Below are 19,630 nucleotides of genomic sequence, written 5' to 3'. Positions count from 1 at the left end.
ACTTGGATGGGCACTCTTTGTGGAGCTATGGAGTCTTATATAGACTCAACCACACCAATAAATTTTATCGGGGTTGCGGTTAAGACATGTAGAATGTGCTAGGTGACTTCAGCTGCTAAAATATACTATTTTAATAACATGGATCTTCATAGTCAATTGCAAGATGCTCAAATAGAATATTGTAATGATGAATCCTTTTATGCAGCCACTCATAGAAACATAATTCACGTGTTAAGTAATATAGGATAGAGACTGGACCATAAAGCATCATTAAAAATGGAATATAACCTCTAATTAGTTGTTTGCTTGAAAGTGGTTTTACAATTTTTTTATAAAAAAAGATAAGATCGATTACACAAAAGAGGCCAAAAAGATAACATTGACAAAGACAACATAAGATTTCCCTTCTTTTCATGTACTAAGGCAAACAGATTTTGTTTAACTATCATACTAACCACCTTATAAATCTAATATACCAATTTGTGTGGGTTCTGAATACCTCCGAGTCAAAGGAAAATTGCACCTTCAAGGGAAAGAATAAGTTCACGTGATCTATCAGAAAAGTTGGGAGCGACAAGCGTAATTTTGGTGGATAAAAACTAAAAAGGGAGGAACTTTTAAGACATTGAAAACCAGTACTGAGGGGAAATTTCATAACAGTACACCGCGGTGGATTGAAGTGAAGGTTAGTCATACATTTTAAATTTGTTTGCAAATGATTTCCATTTGGAAAACATGTTCATTGTAACGTTGAATGATTTATCCCATTCAATGTAGAGTCACGTTCAAAGCGGAGGCTATGAGTGTGGCTATTATGTCATGCATTGGATGTGGAACATAGTCGCCAGGCAGCACAAGAATGACTGGACGCTAGTAAATTTTGTATCCCCAAAAGGAATAAAGGGCAAATATATGTCATCTTCATTTTTTAGCACAACCTAACTAATTACTTGTATTTTATATTGTGTAGTGATTCGGTGATGAGACACCCCTAAACATGGACAACATCACAAAATTGCAGAAAACATGGGCACAATTTTTTTTAAAACTTATAAGCATCCAATGTACAAAGTTGTAGTTAACATGCAAACAATCGCTTTGGTGTTGGTCATGTATTTGATTAAGTGTTACAAACAATTTAGGTGTTGTAATGACTTTTATGTGTCAGCAACAATAGATATTTGTTAATTTCATTTTCATTTGCACCTCAACTTTGACACTATGTATTCAGTTTGCATTTGGTATTTGCTTCGATACGGTTTGTGTTTGTTGTGCAGGTCAGATTAAAATTTCTAAAGGACATATCTAGTTCTCTTGCATTGTATTTGTAGATGTATATCCTTCAGGTTGAAACAGGTTCTAAAGGACATATCTAGTTCTCTTCCATAATTGTTGGTCTCTTTCAGTGCCTCAGGTTTGTTTCTCTCAGTCTCTAAACTAAAGTTTGAAGCTTCAATTGAATGAGTGTACTAAGTCATAATGGGTCACCTAATTTCTGCCTATGGTCATCATGGCTTGAATAGTCAGCTTGTGCTGAAAGTCATGTGAATTGTGAAGTGTGCTAATAAATGGATGGGATCTGTCTTCACTAGCATCATCTTCTGTGTTGTTGTAAGTAAAATGAGTTCATCAATTTCAGTTTCCTCTTATGACTCTGCTACCACAAGTTAATGTACTAATATGCTTGACATGATACACAACAATTTTATAAAAAATTATATTTACAAATATATGTGACACAGTTATAGCTAAATTTCACACTTATCATCTGTCTTTTGTCTCTTTTCTCCCCGTTTAAGACTATGTAACTGCTATGTTTCTGTCTATGTCTGCAGCAATTTAAATAATGTTTGTTTCTTATTTTAGTCGAGGGCTTGTTAAGAGTATGCTGCAGAAGAATCCTGAGCTTCGACCAAGTGTATGTTTTCTGTTGCATATTTCTTTGCATTTGTCAAGATGTGATTGTGGATTGATTGATGAAAACTAGTCTATAAAAATAATGGTGTGCAGGTATGAGATATCATTGTCTGTACATTGCTGAGTGATAAATACAAGACAATTCTATGGTCTATTTTTTTTTAGTTTTTGTTTTTGCAATTTTTAGGCTTTTAGCTTTCATGTTATGTGGTATAAGGTAGCAGAGTAATTCTTCTTGATTGATCCCTTAATGTTTCTTTCCTAGCCTCTAATCATATATCGTAGTACCTTCAAGCTCCATGTAATGTATATTGTGTGAACCATTTTCTAGTTAAGTTACTAGAGGGCTGGCTTCTGGAAAATGTGAATGGGACGTGAAAAATATATGGAACTTCAGGAACTTATGTTTATTTTACACTTCTACTTAACATGCTTGTCAAGAGGCTTCTTATAGAACCACTTAATTGTTTTATGTTTTAAGGTCACCTTTGGATGCAGTAACTTTGTTAATTACGTAACCTTATATGTATTAAGGTAGTACCAGCCTTTAAGTTTGTTCCCTTCATCTATTCATGTGCTAATCAATATTTTAATTCCTTATTTTTGTTATCTCTATCATTGTCATCATTATCAGCTTAATTCTCACTTCTGTTGTCCTATGAAGCACAACCAATAATTTATATTGAAATTTTAAGTGTTAAGACAATTTCATTTGAAACAAATTTCTTCCTTACATAATGTGAAGGCCACTGCTATAATTGCAAAAGTGTACTTGTTCAAAAATCTACATTGATAATTTTTCTTCCTTACACTAATAATTTTTTGGATTTCTTCTACATTTTTGTGTTTCTTGTCTATTTGTTTGAGGTGTGTTGACTGCTAGTTTTTCAGTTAACATATAATTGTACATTGATCGATTATTTTTATTTATTATCTTCCAATTATTGGCTTATGCTTTTAAGTTATGTATCACTGCAGAGGTTGGAAGTGATGCATGAATTGAATCCCTCGATGAATTCAAATTTGGTTGAAATATTGAGATCAGAAGCTAGCAAAGGCAAAGCAAGGAAGAGGTCTAGTTGTAGTAAAGCCTTTCTTTGGCTCACTAGGTAAATGTTGGATCAAGTGACCCCAGAATAATTAAGAAGGGGGGGTTGAATTAATTATTAATGAACCTTTACTAATTAAAATTTACCCTTCTTAAGCTTTTACTATGTTGTTAAGAAAGTAAAGAACAAAAATATAAACTTAACCAAAAGTAAAAGCGGTAATTAAAGTGCACAGCGGAAATTAAAAGAGTAGGGAAGAAGAAGACAAACACACAAGATTTTTATACTGGTTCGGCAACAACCCATGTCTACATTCAGTCCCCAAGCAACCTGCGGTCCTTGAGATTTCTTTTCAACCTTGTAAATTCCTTTACAAGCAAAGATCCACAAGGGATGTACCCTCCCTTGTTCTCTTTGAACAACCTAGTGGATGTACCCTCCACTAGAACTGATCCACAAGAGATGTACCATCTCTTGTTCTCAGTCACAACAACCCAAGTAGATGTACCCTCTACTTGTACCATAAAGGATGTACCCTCCAATTTGTTAAGACATAGTTCTCAGACGGTTAGTCCTTTGAAACTTTGTGAATGGGGAACAAAAGAATTCTCAGGCGGTTAGTCCTTTGAAATCTTTTGTTTATGGGAAAGGGAAGAATCAAAAGAATTCTCAAACTGTGTCGTTTTGATTTCTTTGACAAGGGAGAAGAGAGACACAAAAGAATTCAGGCGATTAGTCTTTTGTTCTTTTGGAAAAGGGAGAAGAGAGACACAAAAAGAATTCAGGCGGTTAGTCCTTGGCGAATTCTTTTTGGCAAAGGGAGAAGGAAATGAAAAAGATGAATAGCACACTTTTGTTTTCAAGGTTTAGAAAACCAGAAAACTTTAGAAAGCTTTTGGCAAAGGAAGAAGAAGAAGAAGATGTTCAAAGAGATTCAAAGATTGTAAAGGATTGTAATAATTGTTATGAATTAATCTAAAATGCAAGTCAAGGTCTTGCTTTTATATATTCTTCATGTCTGGTCAAGAAAACCATTAGAAGAGTTATAACCTTTAGAAAAACATGAAAACCATTGGAAGAGTTACATCATTTGATTTTTATTCAAAACCCATCACTAGTAATCGATTACTAAATCATTGTAATCGATTACACAAAGCATTTTTGTGAAAGGATGTGACTCTTCATAATTGAATTTGAATTTCAATGTTCAAACATACTAGTAATCGATTACCAAATAATTGTAATCGATTACACCATTTTGAAATCAATTGGAACATTGTAAATTCAGTTGAAAGCTTTTTGAAAACAATCTTTGCTACTGGTAATCGATTACAATAAACTGGTAATCGATTACCAGAGAGTAAAAACTCTTTGGTAAAAGGTTTTGTGAAAAATTCATGTGCTACTCAATGTTTTGAAAAAACTTTTCAATACTTATCTTGATTGAGTCTTTTCTTGATTCTTGAATCTTCAACTTGATTATTCTTTATTCTTGATTCTTGAAACTTAATTCTTGAATCTTGAAATCAAATTTTTCTTGATTCTTGAAGTGTTCTTGACTCAATCTTGAACTCATTCTCTTGGGCTTTTTGTCATCATCTTTGTTATCATCAAAACTCCTTGAATCAATCTTGATTCATCATCATGAAGCTTGCTTCTACAGTAAACATATATTATATTGTTTTCTTTTCTTATTTTGTTAGTTTGTTATTCTCTCACACTTAGGTTTAGGATGTATCAACATTTTCAGCTCTAAAAATTGTTGAGAAAAACAGGCTAACAACTGTTACTCAGATTAAAAGAAAACAACAAAAATTATCTTTCCTTGTATAGTGTATACTTTCCCTATGTGTAAGTTGCTTAATAAATCGGAAGATGATGAGAATGCTTAATTCCCAGTTGTTATTGCTGGTGGTCACTTTTGGCCTGTAAGATTTTAAAAACATTACCACTCTATAAAGCTTCCTATATTCAATAGACACTTATAACAAGTTTTCATTGATGTAGGTTAGTGGGGAGTTCCCAATAGTATCTCATTATGGGGATCAGATGTTAGCTTCTTCACTGCAAAATCGAGTGCACCCATATCCCGCGTCTGATCCTCGTAAGAAGTAGTTTATAGCCTTAACTCTTAAACATTGATGTACACTTACAAAACGGATTATGCTGATGTTAGTTTTAGGCTGCTATAGCTATAGAAATTTTCACTTCTGGCACTAATTCAAGTACAACTTGAAATGTTTAATTTTCTTAGTATTCTTCAACATGGTGAAGTTTAGTTACAATATGTGACATGCTGTGATCAAAGCAGGAAATGGAAAATGGGATGAAGCCAAAGAGGATAGAATGGATGACTGGAAGTTGCAACAAGGCAATTTGGGGCCTGAACCTTATGAAGATCCAGATGCAGCCATGTATGCTCATAGATAGTACTACAATTAGGAAACTGTGATATATATATATAATGTGAAATTTGTGCAGGTTAGATGAAGCAAGGCAACCATTGTCAAGGAAGGTACCAATAGCATCCAACAAAGTGAATCCATATAGGATGGTGATCGTGGCACGACTTGTTATCCTTGCCTTCTTCCTTCGATATAGACTTATGAATCCTATACATGATACAATGGGACTGTGGCTAACTTCTATTATATGTGAAATCTGGTTTTCTTTTTCATGGATCCTTGATCAGTTTCCCAAATGGTATCCCATTGATCGAGAAACATACCTTGATCGTCTTTCAATTAGGTAAAAGTAACCTTCAGTCTTGCTATGGTAACATTGCTCTGTTAACTTGAAATCCCAAAGTTTGAACTTTCATTGCTGATCAATAAGTTGTTCATTAGGTATGAGCGTGAAGGTGAACCCAACATGCTTGCTCCAGTGGATGTCTTTGTTAGTACTGTGGATCCCATGAAAGAACCTCCTTTGGTTACAGCCAACATTGTTCTTTCAATCTTGGCCATGGATTACCCAATTGGTAAGATATTGTGTTACATTTCTGATGATGGAGCTTCAATGTGTATACTTTCCTTATGTGGGGTGACATAATTTGCATATCTTTGTCTCTACGTACCTTTTTCTAAATCAGAAGCTATTCATTATTTAGTTATCTTATCATCCATATAGAGGTTTAATTTGTTTCTCTAGCTAAAATATACCGAGAGAAGAGTATATTCAAGCTATAGAGGAAACTTAATTTTTATATAGCAGCTCTCGACTATTCACTATATATTCAGTTGTCTTCCGCACATCTACAGTGCAATTAATCATGGCTAGTTTGAATGGTTCTATACGTATACTCTTAATTAATTTTGCATTCAGTCATAGCTCTGGTGTCTCTTACAATGCAAGTACTTGGCAGAATAAACCTCTCAATTGGAAGGGATCACCAGATCCCTGTAATGATGGTTGGGATGGAATCAAGTGCATCAACTCACATGTTACTTCTATGTAGTATACACACATATATCTCTTCTGAATGTCCATTCAAAGTTGTTAATTTGTAGATTTAATTTGATATTAACTTGCTTGCTAGAGAGTATTTCAGAAGATTAACAGGCTTGGATATAAAAGGCGAGCTTTCAGAAGATATCGAGTTACTGTCTGAATTGGAGACGTTGTACTTTTTTAATTTATTGCACTCAGCATGCTTCTGCAATAAATTATTTATGATCTCATCCCTTTTGATTTCCTTGTTTCTGATTTGTAGAGACCTCTCTCACAGTAAGGGCTTAACTGGTTCACTTCCACATTCAATTGGAAATTTGACCAAGCTGTCAAACTTGTAAGGAAAAGTTTTATATAGTTATAAATTTCTAATTGGTTCAATATTTTCTCTTGACATTTGCTTAAATTGGGTAGCATTTGATTGTATCAAATTGTTAATTTAGGACTTCATTCAAGAATCATGTTTTTCTCATTATTCTTTTTCGCTGAACAATGGTGTGACTTAAGTGTTTTTTATTCGAGACTTGGAAGCAAAATTGTTCCAAATGCAATTGCTAAATTATCTCATTTTCTGCTTAATTTCTTACCCTCTTGCCTACATTTTTGTATGATAAATCATTGTGAAGCTTAGTTCTGTCAAGTACACATATTTTGGCATTCTCCTAGACTTTTTTTTAATGCTAATATTCATTTTCTCCGATTTTGGGCTTTTTAGATCATTCACTATTTAGGGTTTTGAGACCATCTTAATTTTTAGCACTCTATTTGTATGAAGTAGAAACAAGACATTGTTTATCTACTATAGATTCATGATTGCAGTGTCTGAAATCTGTGTTACAGGTGCGGACAAAGTTTTGTAATGGCTTCTTTTTGTTTACAAAAAGTAAGCAACATGAGGCAATGATGGTGACATTTAATTATTTCTTTATCTGAAAGTAAACAATTTGCCCAACAAAACCACTTTGTTATCTAGGTTAATGTTTGCTTGATGTAACTTGGTGTCTAATAAGTACTAAAAACAAACATTTTAGATGAGCACTCAATTTAATGATTGAAATTTGTGAAGCTTCTTAGTGAACATGTTCATGAAATGATAATACATCACTCTTTAATATATTATTTTAAATGTTAAGTGTTTTAACTCAGTTTATTGAATAAGATGTGTTTTAACTCGGCAAAAAACACTTGCATGAATGTGCAGGTAGCAAGTGCCACGACCACTTTTGTGTGGATGAACAAGAGGCTGGAGACTACATTACAAGGCCACTTTTGTAAGTATATAATCTTTCTGCTGCTTAACATGATTTCTCATATTTTTCTTTTAGAGTATTATTTCTCTTTCTAAGTATTAAGTAAATGTCACACCGCCTTGAATGACTTAATTACCCTAATCCTAAATGAACTTCATTTTCTTTTTCCCTTTTAGGCATGCCATGTTGCACACGTTGTCAGGAATTAGATTCAGATTGCATTCATTTTAAAGTGAAACTTTTATAAAATTTATTTTCTTAATCTATTGAAAGTAATATTAAAATTTAATTTAATAATTAATATTTAAATGATAGATTAAATATAAATAATACTTAAACCACTTATTTTTATTTAATCTATCATTTAAATATTTATTTATTTTACCATTAATATTAATTTACAATATTATCAATATTGTAATTAATATTAATTGTAATTATAAATATTGATTTTCATATTATATAATAATATTTATTTATTATTAGCAATATTGATAATATTGAAAATATAAAAAATGATCATTAATTAATCAATTTTTAATTGCAGGTTATTAAATATTTAACATTGGTGCTCACTAAGGAAGGATGTAACACCGTCTTAGAAATAAGATATTTCTACATTGTTCCTTAACTGAGCACCAATGTGGAAAAGCGCTATTTTACATCGTTCACTAATATAACACCGATGTAGAAGGTCTAATTTCTACATCAGTGGTCAGGAAAGCACCATTGTAAAAATTGTCAACTTCAACAATGGGCATGACGTCAGCATCGACGTAGATAACATATTTTCTAAGTATTCAATAAATGATTTTCAAAGACGGTTGGTACGTTTGGCCCGATGTAGAAAATGTTGTCTTTCTACAATGGTGGTTTGGGAACCGATGTTGAAACTTTTAACTTTCAACAACGTCCTATTCAACATCGGTTGACCACCGATGTAGAAACTGTGTTTTCTAGTAGTGAACACTCACCCCACTGTTCTGCACACTACTTTTATTATCTTGTGACTTTGTGTAAAAGAAATAGTGATTGATATCATATCCCTTCCAAGTTGGAACATTGAGATTTGGATCAATAGCTAACAATCTTAATATGTTCGAAGCACTGTTATCTGTGAAGATTGTTTGTCTAAACCAGTTGATGAAAGTTCTATTGTGCTCTTGCAACAACCTCATCATGTTCATTTTTGGGTGAGTATCTGTGACATGTTGTTTATGAGCATAAATGTACGAGATCACCTCTGATGTGTTGTTTAATACGTATAGATGAGCTTGTGACAGTTGTTGGCGCTCCATGGTTACAACATTGAATCTTCATGTACCCCTACTTTGAATTGTGGAGTCATGAGGACTTTGAGAAAGCCCGACTGTGTAGCGTTATTTGTATACTCTAAACAAAACTCAGTAGCTTCTTTAACAATGTATCTTTCAACAATGCTTGCTTTTGGTCGATATTAATTCTTTGTATATCCTTTCAACACCTTCATGTAGCGCTCAACCTAATGCATCCAATGTAAAAAGACAGACCCACACAAACGAAGCTCCCGTACAAGATGAACAATTAAGTGAATCATGATGTCAAAAAATGATGGCGGAAAATACATCTCCAATTGATAAAGGATAATGGAAGCCTCATTCTCCAAATCATCCAATTGTTGAGGGTCAATTACCTTGCAATAGATAGCATTAAAGAAAAAGCACAAGCGAGTTATGGCAAACCTAACTTTTTCATGCAAGATACCACGAACAACCACTAGCAACAGTTGTTGCATTAACATGTGAAAATCATGAGATTTCAAGCCAACCAATTTCAAATCATTAACTGACATAAGGCTCTTGACATTTGAAGAGTATCCTTGTGGCACTTTCAAATTTTTGAGACAATGAATAATTTTTGTTTCTCCTTCGTTGACATTGTGTGACATGCTGGGGGCAAATACATTCGGCGACCTTGTGATTACGGATGTAGCTACAAAATCATTGGCTGAATTGTTCCAAACTCTTTTTTCCTCTTAATCTTGAATTTCACACATTCAACATGAAGGAATGTTTGTGCCGACAACTCAACTAATTTTGGTGCTTCTAACTTAGATCATTCTTGGTGGAATATACAACCATCATTCATATCGCATGACCTTCTTAGGAATAAACAGGGATTACCTTCTTACAAATTCAAATAATTTTTATTTTCCTTGGGTTTTGGTTTGGTCACATCAAGTGTTTTGTATATCCTTTGTCAACTATTAATATTATTTCTTGGTGTGTGAGGTAGAGGCTCATTAGGGATAGATGTATTAACCTAGTTGGTATTTCTACCCCTAGTGTGATGTTCAAGCATGTCTTCTTTTGATTAAAAAAAAGATACTATATGTCATTTTCTCTCCATCACGACTTAACACGTAGCAGAAAAGCATTATGTCTAAAAAAAAAGTTCAAGGCTCTAATCCCCAAAATGATTATATCCATTGAAACTTATATATAAAACATTGAAACTTTGAAGAACACAAACAAAGTGTTAAACAGTTCTTTGATACAAGCAATAGAACAGCGAAAGCTCTCATTTTTGGACACTTTGATATAGAAAGTTCAATCTTTTACTTAGCAAAGTTGTTTTATTTTGTTCTATAATAATTTTTTCTCTCTTTGAGATTTGATTTTTGTGTAAATTAAACCTTTCAAACCTTGCTATTTGAAAAAGTTAGGAGTAACTAGGTAATAAAGAATGTTTGAGTGTTTTTACAATCTCGAGCTGAGATTGTAGTTGTGTTAAAAGTTACCTAAAGAATACTTGTTATAAGCTAAAAGTGACACTGGTAGAAAATTTATTGTAATCAATTATTGATTAGTAAAATCCTTCTCTGGTTGAAGGAAAACTGAACATAATTCAAATTGAGTAAATTAATATAAAATAAGTGTTCTATTTTATCTATTCTAACATCTTTTGACGATAGTTTTTGCAAACTAGTTTTGAAGGGAAACTCTTTTTGAAAAAGCTTTAAATATTCACATGCACACAATTCAACTTCTCCTTCTAGTGTGTTACATTTATTCATGAGACTTATATTAGGTGAGGTTTTTAGAGAAAGCTTTTACCATGGTTAAATAACCTACTTTTGGACTATTTTTAATTTAGATAATAGTCAATTTTTGTTTACAAGTTAGAAATATGAATTCAAGATCTTTCTCATAACTTTTTTTAAAGATGAAAAGAACACCACAATTGAATGTGTATAACTAAAGATATGACCTAATTTTGGCATGCTACCAACCATATATAAGAATGAGCTCATTAACCTCTTTTCTCTCCTTATTCTTCCCTTTTCTTTGTTTTACTTTTATGTACCAGGAAAAAAAGGTTGTTCATAATATAAATTCATTGTATTCTTATTTTATTATTAACATGCATATATGTATGTTCTAAAACAACTTAAAAATTGAAAGCATAAAAGTTACTAAACGATAAGACTTATAAACTATTATACTTTAATTAATTATTAAATTACAACTTTTTAAACAATATGTTATGCATTTTTAAAACGATAAAATTAACAAAATTTTATAAATTCATGTGTAGAGTGTAGTTTTAATTTGTTTTTTTAATTGAGCAAATTATACTAACCTTTTCTCCTTATTAAAGTAGCTTTTAACATTTCTCTTTTTATTAATTTAATTAATATACATTGAGCTATTAAAATAAAGGAGAAATAATGGTAAAAAATTAATGTGAGGTAATTTAAGGTGTTTTTAAATAAATAGCATAACTTTATTAAAAAAAACATAAAATAACTAAGTTTTCGAAAGAAAAAAAAACATAACATAACTAAGCTTTTAATATGGTTAAGTTGTTCTGATAATAAAAGAGAAAACAAGATTAAATTATTTGCATATAAGTCGTAAGTTGTGTTCACAAATATTATATATGTGTGTGTGTGTGTGTGTGTGTGTGTGTGTGTGTGTTCACAAATTATATATATATATATATATATATATGTGTGTGTGTGTGTGTGTGTGTGTGTGTGTGTGTGTGTGTGTGTGTGTGTGTGTGTGTGTGTGTGTTTAAACCTTCTCAAACACTGACTCGTAAAACGACTTAAGTAAAGACTTTTCAAATAAGTTATTGTCTAAATACTTATGTATAAGTTGTTTTTATAATGAAGAAAAAAAAGTTTCATTATTTTCATTTAAGTTATAAGTTGATTTTACAAGTTATCCTAATTAAAGTGCTTATTGAAATAAACTGAAAATCATATATGCATATATCACAAACTATTTTCATATACCCTTCCAAACATTTACCTAAGTTCTTATGTTATAAAATAAGTCTAAACAGACTATAAATAAACTACATGTACTTATATCATAACATATATACATCCAAATAACTAGTAATTAAATTCATAATTGTCCTCCTTTTATATAACAAGAAAGAGGTGTTCAAATGAATGAAAGTCGTCACTCACTTTCTCATTTTTCTTGGTGCTCCAAGCATCCATGAAAAGGGAATAAGGGATATGCACATTGATATGTAAATTTTATATAAAAAAATTATACAGCAAAGAAAAAAATAAGAAAAGAGAAAATATGAGATAAATAATTAATATGGTAAAGGAAGATAGTGAAAAGAAATGTTATAAAAATAATACATAAACTTACTATATGAATAAATGATCTCTATGTGAAATATATTCTCTAAGAACAAAGTAAGAAAGTGATTTCATGGAAGAGTTCATTTATCACTTGTCATCTATGATCACTATTAGAAAATATGCTTTCTACATCGGTTATTTATGACTTTCAACATCGGTTTTTGAACCGATGTTGAAAGTACCGACGTTGATAGTATTATCGTTAACATTGGTTTTTTAAAAACCGATGTTAACGTAAAATTACTAACATCGGTTATATAAATAACCGATATTGCTAATATGAATTACACCCAAAAAATGTATATTAACATTGAAAGTTGACATCGGTTTTTACAAAAAACCGATGTTAACGAATGTGTTAATGTTGACAGTTAACATCGGTTTTTTCAGAAAACCGATGTTAACGTTAGTTAACATCGGTTTTCTGTAAAAAAATCGATGTTAACGAATGTGTTACTATTGACAATTAACATCGGTTTTTTAAAAAACCGATGTTAACGAATTTGTTAATGTTGACAGTTAACATCGGTTGTTTGTAAAAAAATCGATGTTAAAGAATGTGTTACTATTGACAATTAACATCGGTTTTTTAAAAAATCGATGTTAACGAATTTGTTAATGTTGACAGTTAACATCAATTTTTTCAAAAAACCGATGTTAACGAATGTGTTGCTATTGACAGTTAACATCGGTTTTTTATAAAAAAAACCGATGTTAACCAACGTTTAAAAACTGATGTTGTTTTCAGCAATTTTTTTTTAAATAATGTCTCTGTTTTTACAAAAAAACCAAAATTTAACCTGTAAATTTAAAATCAGACCACACAACACACAACATATATCATTTGCATTCTATTTTCAAATAGGTTTTAGCAAAAAACTAGCTATCAACAAAGGTTATTGAATGTTAAGATGAAACAACAATTGTAAAAAATGTAATGCAAAGTATGTAAACTAATTAAGTAGCCTAAAGTTACATAGTTGCCTAACATCCTATGTTTGATTTCTAACTTTTAGATAATACTGTGCCCACTGTATGCGAAGTGCCTTGAATCTCTTTGCTTCCAATGGTCTAACTTCATTAAAATATTGCATGATCAAATAAAAAAATAAATTAATAATGTAATAACAATTATAAAAAAACCAACTTTGTTTTAAATAAACAATTACCGTCTCCCAATTATTCCTGAAAGATCCTAAGATTATCGTGGACATCCAGTGCATCACGTAGTAGCCACATTTAGTGATTCCTTTTTGTCTATTACACTAAATACATAATGAAATTTGAATATTAATTAAACGTTAACTACAATTAGTGTACACACACATAAAATATATATAAGTAGAACCTAATTGTTGTTAATTTAATTTAAGACTAGAATAATAAAACAAGTAATGGGAGGTTTAGCGAGCTGGTACTGTACAGGGTCCCTATCATTGCATGATAACAACAAATGCTTACAGGGTGCAAGTGCGAATAACATGACCCACATTGATTTTATTGCATAATAATCGAGTCTCATGACTTGCCAGCTGGTGCATATAATATATAAGCTCCATTCTTTTTCTTCACACCTTAAACATGAACAGGTGTCTTATTTATACCAGAAACAATGACAAAGAACTATTGCTAACATGACATTAAAAACAAGTAACTAAGATATTCTACACCAGACCCAAAAATATTAAAATTAGATATTCTACAAACAAAAACCTTGGTTTCGGGATTTTATAAAACCTAATCTGAAACGAAATTCGTTCTTACAGAAGAATAACAAGAGGTTCGCACAAGCACAACTAGAAGGGTTTAATTAATAGGGAAAAGAGAATCGTTGAGGAAGAAGAAAACATAAATGCATAGCTGAGAGGCATTACCTTAGGATGATGAGTAGCGAAGCAAAAACAAGAGTGAGTCAGTGACTGAGGAACGAAACGACAACAATAAAGAAGGGTGTGATTTCGAAAGAGGCGCAGCCCCTACAGGTGTGATTTCGAAATCAATTTCCCTAAAAATAACGCTATGGATTTTCAGAGAAAAGATAATCCTCTGAATCTAAAACAAATAAATAAATATCTTCATCTCTTCTCACACTAAAAGAATGACATGTCAAAATTTAATAATTTTTCTCTCAGTTATTTTTTCGTAATCAGTTTTTTCTCAATTGTTAGTAGTATTCTTTTGGTAAATATTTTTTTTTTCTAATTTATTATTTATATTTAATATTATCTTTTAATTTTTTTATTAAATTTAATCCTTTAATTTTAAAAATCAATTCAATTTGTTTTTCTAATTTGATTATCTAATTTTTAAAATCAAATCATTTTTTAAATGTATATTTTGTAACTATTCAAAATCCGAAAAGAATGATTTTAAAAATTGGATCCTCTAATTATTAAGTGATTTTAAACCATTAAAAAGCATAATTTCTTTTAATTTAAACAAAATGATAAAATTCAATCAATTTAAAAAATTAAAGAATTAAATTATTTTGGGATCAAATTGAATTAAAAAATAAATTAGACAACTAAAAACTAATTTAATCCCATAAAAAATAGGGAAACAATTAAGGGAACGAGTAATTTGATTCCTTGCTTGCCTACCCACAATGTTTGAAATTTCTTTATTTATTATTTATTTTATACTCCTATATGATTTTGTTTTTTTTAAGTATCATACATTCTTAATTTTAAAAAAGGAGTTTAATAATAATACACTATTAATCCGTAAAAAAATACACTATTAGTGTTTTTTTATTTATAAAATCAATGTGAAATATTTTTTTGTTCTGCTTATATATTATATCATTTTATTGCCGCACGGACTCCAATGTTAATGGTTTTTGGTAAACCAACTCCACATGAAGTTGAGGCCATGGCACTTTTATCAACTATTTCTTGGGTCGAATCTGGTGGGTATCAAAATATAACTTTCGAGACTAATTGCAAACATATTGTTGATGATCTCCAAGCAAGGAATTTTGTCAATTCTGAATATGGTGTCGTTCTGGATAATTTATAAATTTAATTTTTTTCTATTTGTAACTCTTGTGTTGAGTTTGTTAGAGGCGAATAAATCAAGTCATTTATTGTTTAGCAAAGGGTGTTACAGTGAGGATGGCAGCTACTCTTCGTGATGGCAAGGGCGGCACAGTGAGGATGGCAGCTACTCTTCGTGTCTCAGCGGCAGCAAGGGAGAGTGAGTGAGCGGCGGCGAGGGAGAGTGAGTGAGTGAGGGAGAGGAAGGCGGCTTCTTTTTTTTTTAATTCCTGAAACACAAATTTTTTAAAATTCACTTTCAGTTTCAAAATAGTAATAGATTTTATGCCAGAAGTGGTTTATCACCTACAAATTAGATAATTTTAGTTTTATTTCTTATAATTTTTATTTAACGTCTAATTTATTAAAATACATATTTTTAGTTCTTATACTGAGATAAATTACATAAACTAATAACGTGATAAAGAAATCATTCAAAGCTGATATAAATTGATTATATGACATAATTGATTAGTAGAATAAATTAATTTCAACAACTAAAAATATGTATTCTAGTGAAATTATGGATCAAATAATTTTTTAGTTACAAATTTTATTTTTATTTTTGTCTATCATATTAATTACTCATTTTATCTCATACTTTTCTCTTCCTAATCATATCAAATAAATTAAATAAATTTTTATTTTAATAATACTTATTTCAAAAAAGAAAGAAATCCCTACATATTCTACGACCTCTATTTCAAACATATTAAAAAAAAGGAAAACTAAAAAGTCACAGGCCCAACGACTTCTAAAAAAATTAGATTTCATAATAAAGTGAAAGAAATTTTCATGACTTTTAAAAAAATCCAAAAATAAAAAAACTCTAAAGTCGTAAATGGTATCTATGACTTACCCTTAACTTGATAATTTTTCGAAATGTAACTCCATTTTGGAATTTCGGAAAATAATTGTCCTTTCTTGATAAAAAAAAAAAAAAAAGAAGCCAAACTTATCGTTGTTAAGAGTAATGTTAACTAACTTTACAGTAATGTGAATTTCAACTTAATGATTATAAAATCAGGAAAAGAAATAAGCTGACCATAGTTTTGATTTTTTTTTAATATCGTAGCATTGGATTTTATATTATTTATTAATTAAGATCGATAGTATATGCGTGCAAGTGCAAAACAGATTGTAGTATGTAATGTAGTATATTGCTCAATAGAAAGATAGATAAAAGAGTTTATTAATTCAGAGCCAAAGTCATATCTCAACTTGAGAGAAATAAAAAATGTACGAGGTAAACTTGTCGGCTTTTTTTTAATAAGAGTAGGCAATTTTTTTTTTCAAAATTACCCAATAGGGATATATCAATAATCATATTTTAAATGATCCTAATCAATAATCATGTGACATATAGATAATTTAATATTTTAAATTAATTAAAATCCCTTAGATCAATGAATAATACAATAATTATTATTCACTTATTATGATTATTGATCGGAATCATGGATGGTGTGATGGTCTTAAACTACTTAACAATGTTTTTTTTCATCTACGAGATCCAAATCCAAAATCTTACTTTAACCCACTACTATTTGGACCAACAATTTATCGATATACAACTTAATATTTAATTTATTTTTCTATAATCAAAGTTTTCAAATAAAAATTAAAAAAAATCAGGAATACATTGATACTTATGTTTTTTTTATATATCTAATCAATATCTCTTATTTATCTCTTCATATCTCAAATCTCATTACCTATAATATTTATACTTTTTTTTTTACTTTTCTTTCTCTCTCACTAGGTATTGTTAGTATATTAGGTATTTATCAATAATTTTTCTATTCTTTATGATATACTTTCTCCTCTGTTCTTAAAAATATAAGATTATTTTTAAAAAAATCCTTAAATACAAGGCATAGTGCATTTTAATTATTAACAATTATTTTTTATATAATAAATTGTAAATTTTTTTAGTAGCATCCACTATTTTTTTATATTATAAATTGAAAAAATTGTACATGATAAATTATTATTAAATATTAGTGTAAAAAATTAAATTATTAACATACACTATTTACTCTTTTTTTAGTAGCATCCACTATTTACTCTTAACACAATGTATTTGGTAATAACCAAAATATTAAATTTCACCTCCATTTGTATGTTGGTCATTTAAGCAGTGAAGACAAAACTTTGCTTAGTCAAATGACAAAAAATATGATGAAGTCTGGTCAAATTTTGTTGATTAAATAATAATAAAATTAAAAATTACGAAATTCATTTTAAAAATTTAGTTTAATTTTTAAATGTTTACCTTTTGAATTTATAATTGTTTCTTAATTATTATATTTTTTTAATTAAAATATAATTAATAATGCAATATATGATTTTTTTTTAAAATATATAAATAATTAAAAAAAAAGTTTATATTAACATCGGTTTTTTGGAAAACCGATGTTAACATATAATACGTTAACATCGGTTTTTCAAAAACCGATGTTAATGTGTATGCATTAACATCGGTTTTTTGGAAAATCGATGTTAACATATTTTACGTTAACATCGGTTAAAATCAGTTTTTGAAAAATCGATGTTAGCGTATATGCATTAACATCGATTTTCAAGAATGATACTTTATTTACAAATATGTCACCGCGTTTAACTTAGCATCGGTTTTATATAAAACCGATGTTAATAAGCTGATGTTAAAACTGCTTTTTGTAGTAGTGGATATCTCAGCTACCATAAATGAATAAAATTTTTCTAATTTATTTTATATCTAAGGATTATTCAAGATTCAAATTTTGGACCATTTAATTAAGAGACATAAATCATTTAGCTTATGTCAATCATTGTTGGTACTGATATGATAGTTTAATACAAGTTATTAATTCCATTCAGTTTATTTTCTCACATTTTTTTCTGTATCTTTTGCTGAAGCCTTAATGGGGGAAGGTCACTTTCAAAGGAAAAATAGGGCGATCTAAACGAACCATTTTGAGAGAGAGGTAGAGGTTTCCATTGTGCCAAAAAAAAAAGGAGTGTTTCCTTTGGTTATGCGAAATTCAGGGATTTCACACATCTAGTCTTTATTATTTGTGAATAGGACAAATAGAGTTATATCATATATCACAACTAAGAACTGCCGAAAGTATATACATATCACAGCTAAGATGACACCATATCACACTCTTGTACTGTGCATGACAAGTATTTACATATTTCCATAGAAAATAATGTTATAATATTCTAGCTTGCTCAAAAATATTTATGATCACTTTTTATAATGAGATAGCAAAATAAAGAGAAAAGTATGAAATAAAATAAATGATGTTATAAAAAGATGAGAGAGAGAGAAGTATGAGATAAAATAGATCATCTGATGTGAAGAAATAAAAAAGTATAAATTAAAAAACTAGTGAAAACTTCTTTGTAAGAAAGATAATGAGAAATTTATGAAAGTGAAAGAACGACAAGGGTTGAAGGTTACGTTTGCCTAACTACATTGTAGTTCGACTTGTTATTTCTTTAAAAAATCCATGTTTTTGGCATTGATGGGATGATATTTATTCTTCCTCGTGAAAATGGAAATAGGGATTTTATAAAGAAGTAGCATAGGGAAATGAATAGGAAAGAAATACGTTTCTTCAATTGACCTAGTTGTGTTTGGCCTTTTTCGCATGATTATTGTTGACTTCGTTACTCTCAAAACAATGCCCAACTTCTATTTCTAACTTGATACTCCCCCTTTAGAGTATATAATTGGGCAATTTCTACTGTTGACCTGTTAAGTAGGTGGACCACCCATAGGGGTGACAATGAATCAAATTAATTAAAAAAGAATTTAAATTTTAAAATTTGATTTGATAATTAATTCGTTAAATTTAATTCATGAATTAAATGAGTTAAATTTAAATTAAAATAAACTCGTTAAATAAATGAGTCAAATTTAAGCTACATATAATTTAATTTGTTTGATTCAGGAATCGATTTCATATATACATATATATATATATATATATATATATATATATATATATATATATATATATATATATATATAAATTGGATTTTCTATTATTTTATTTATGTAAGTTTTGGTTGTAATTATATTTTCTTAAGTCATACCTTGTGATCTTACAAAACTAATAGAATAAGTTTTGTTTTTTAATTTTTAAAAATTAAAAAATCCTTTTATCTAAAATATATTAATAAATTGAAAATTTGAAATATATAGGCTTTAAAAAATTTTACTTTTGGTTCGTGTGATTCGAACTAACGAGTTAAACCGAGCTATTCACAAGCTTGAACCAAATTGAG

Source organism: Glycine soja, chromosome 18 (genome assembly GCF_004193775.1).
Source record: "Glycine soja cultivar W05 chromosome 18, ASM419377v2, whole genome shotgun sequence".
Taxonomy (NCBI): Eukaryota; Viridiplantae; Streptophyta; class Magnoliopsida; order Fabales; family Fabaceae; genus Glycine; species Glycine soja.
The sequence above is the reverse complement of the archived record's forward strand: the minus strand, read 5'-3'. Positions refer to the sequence as shown.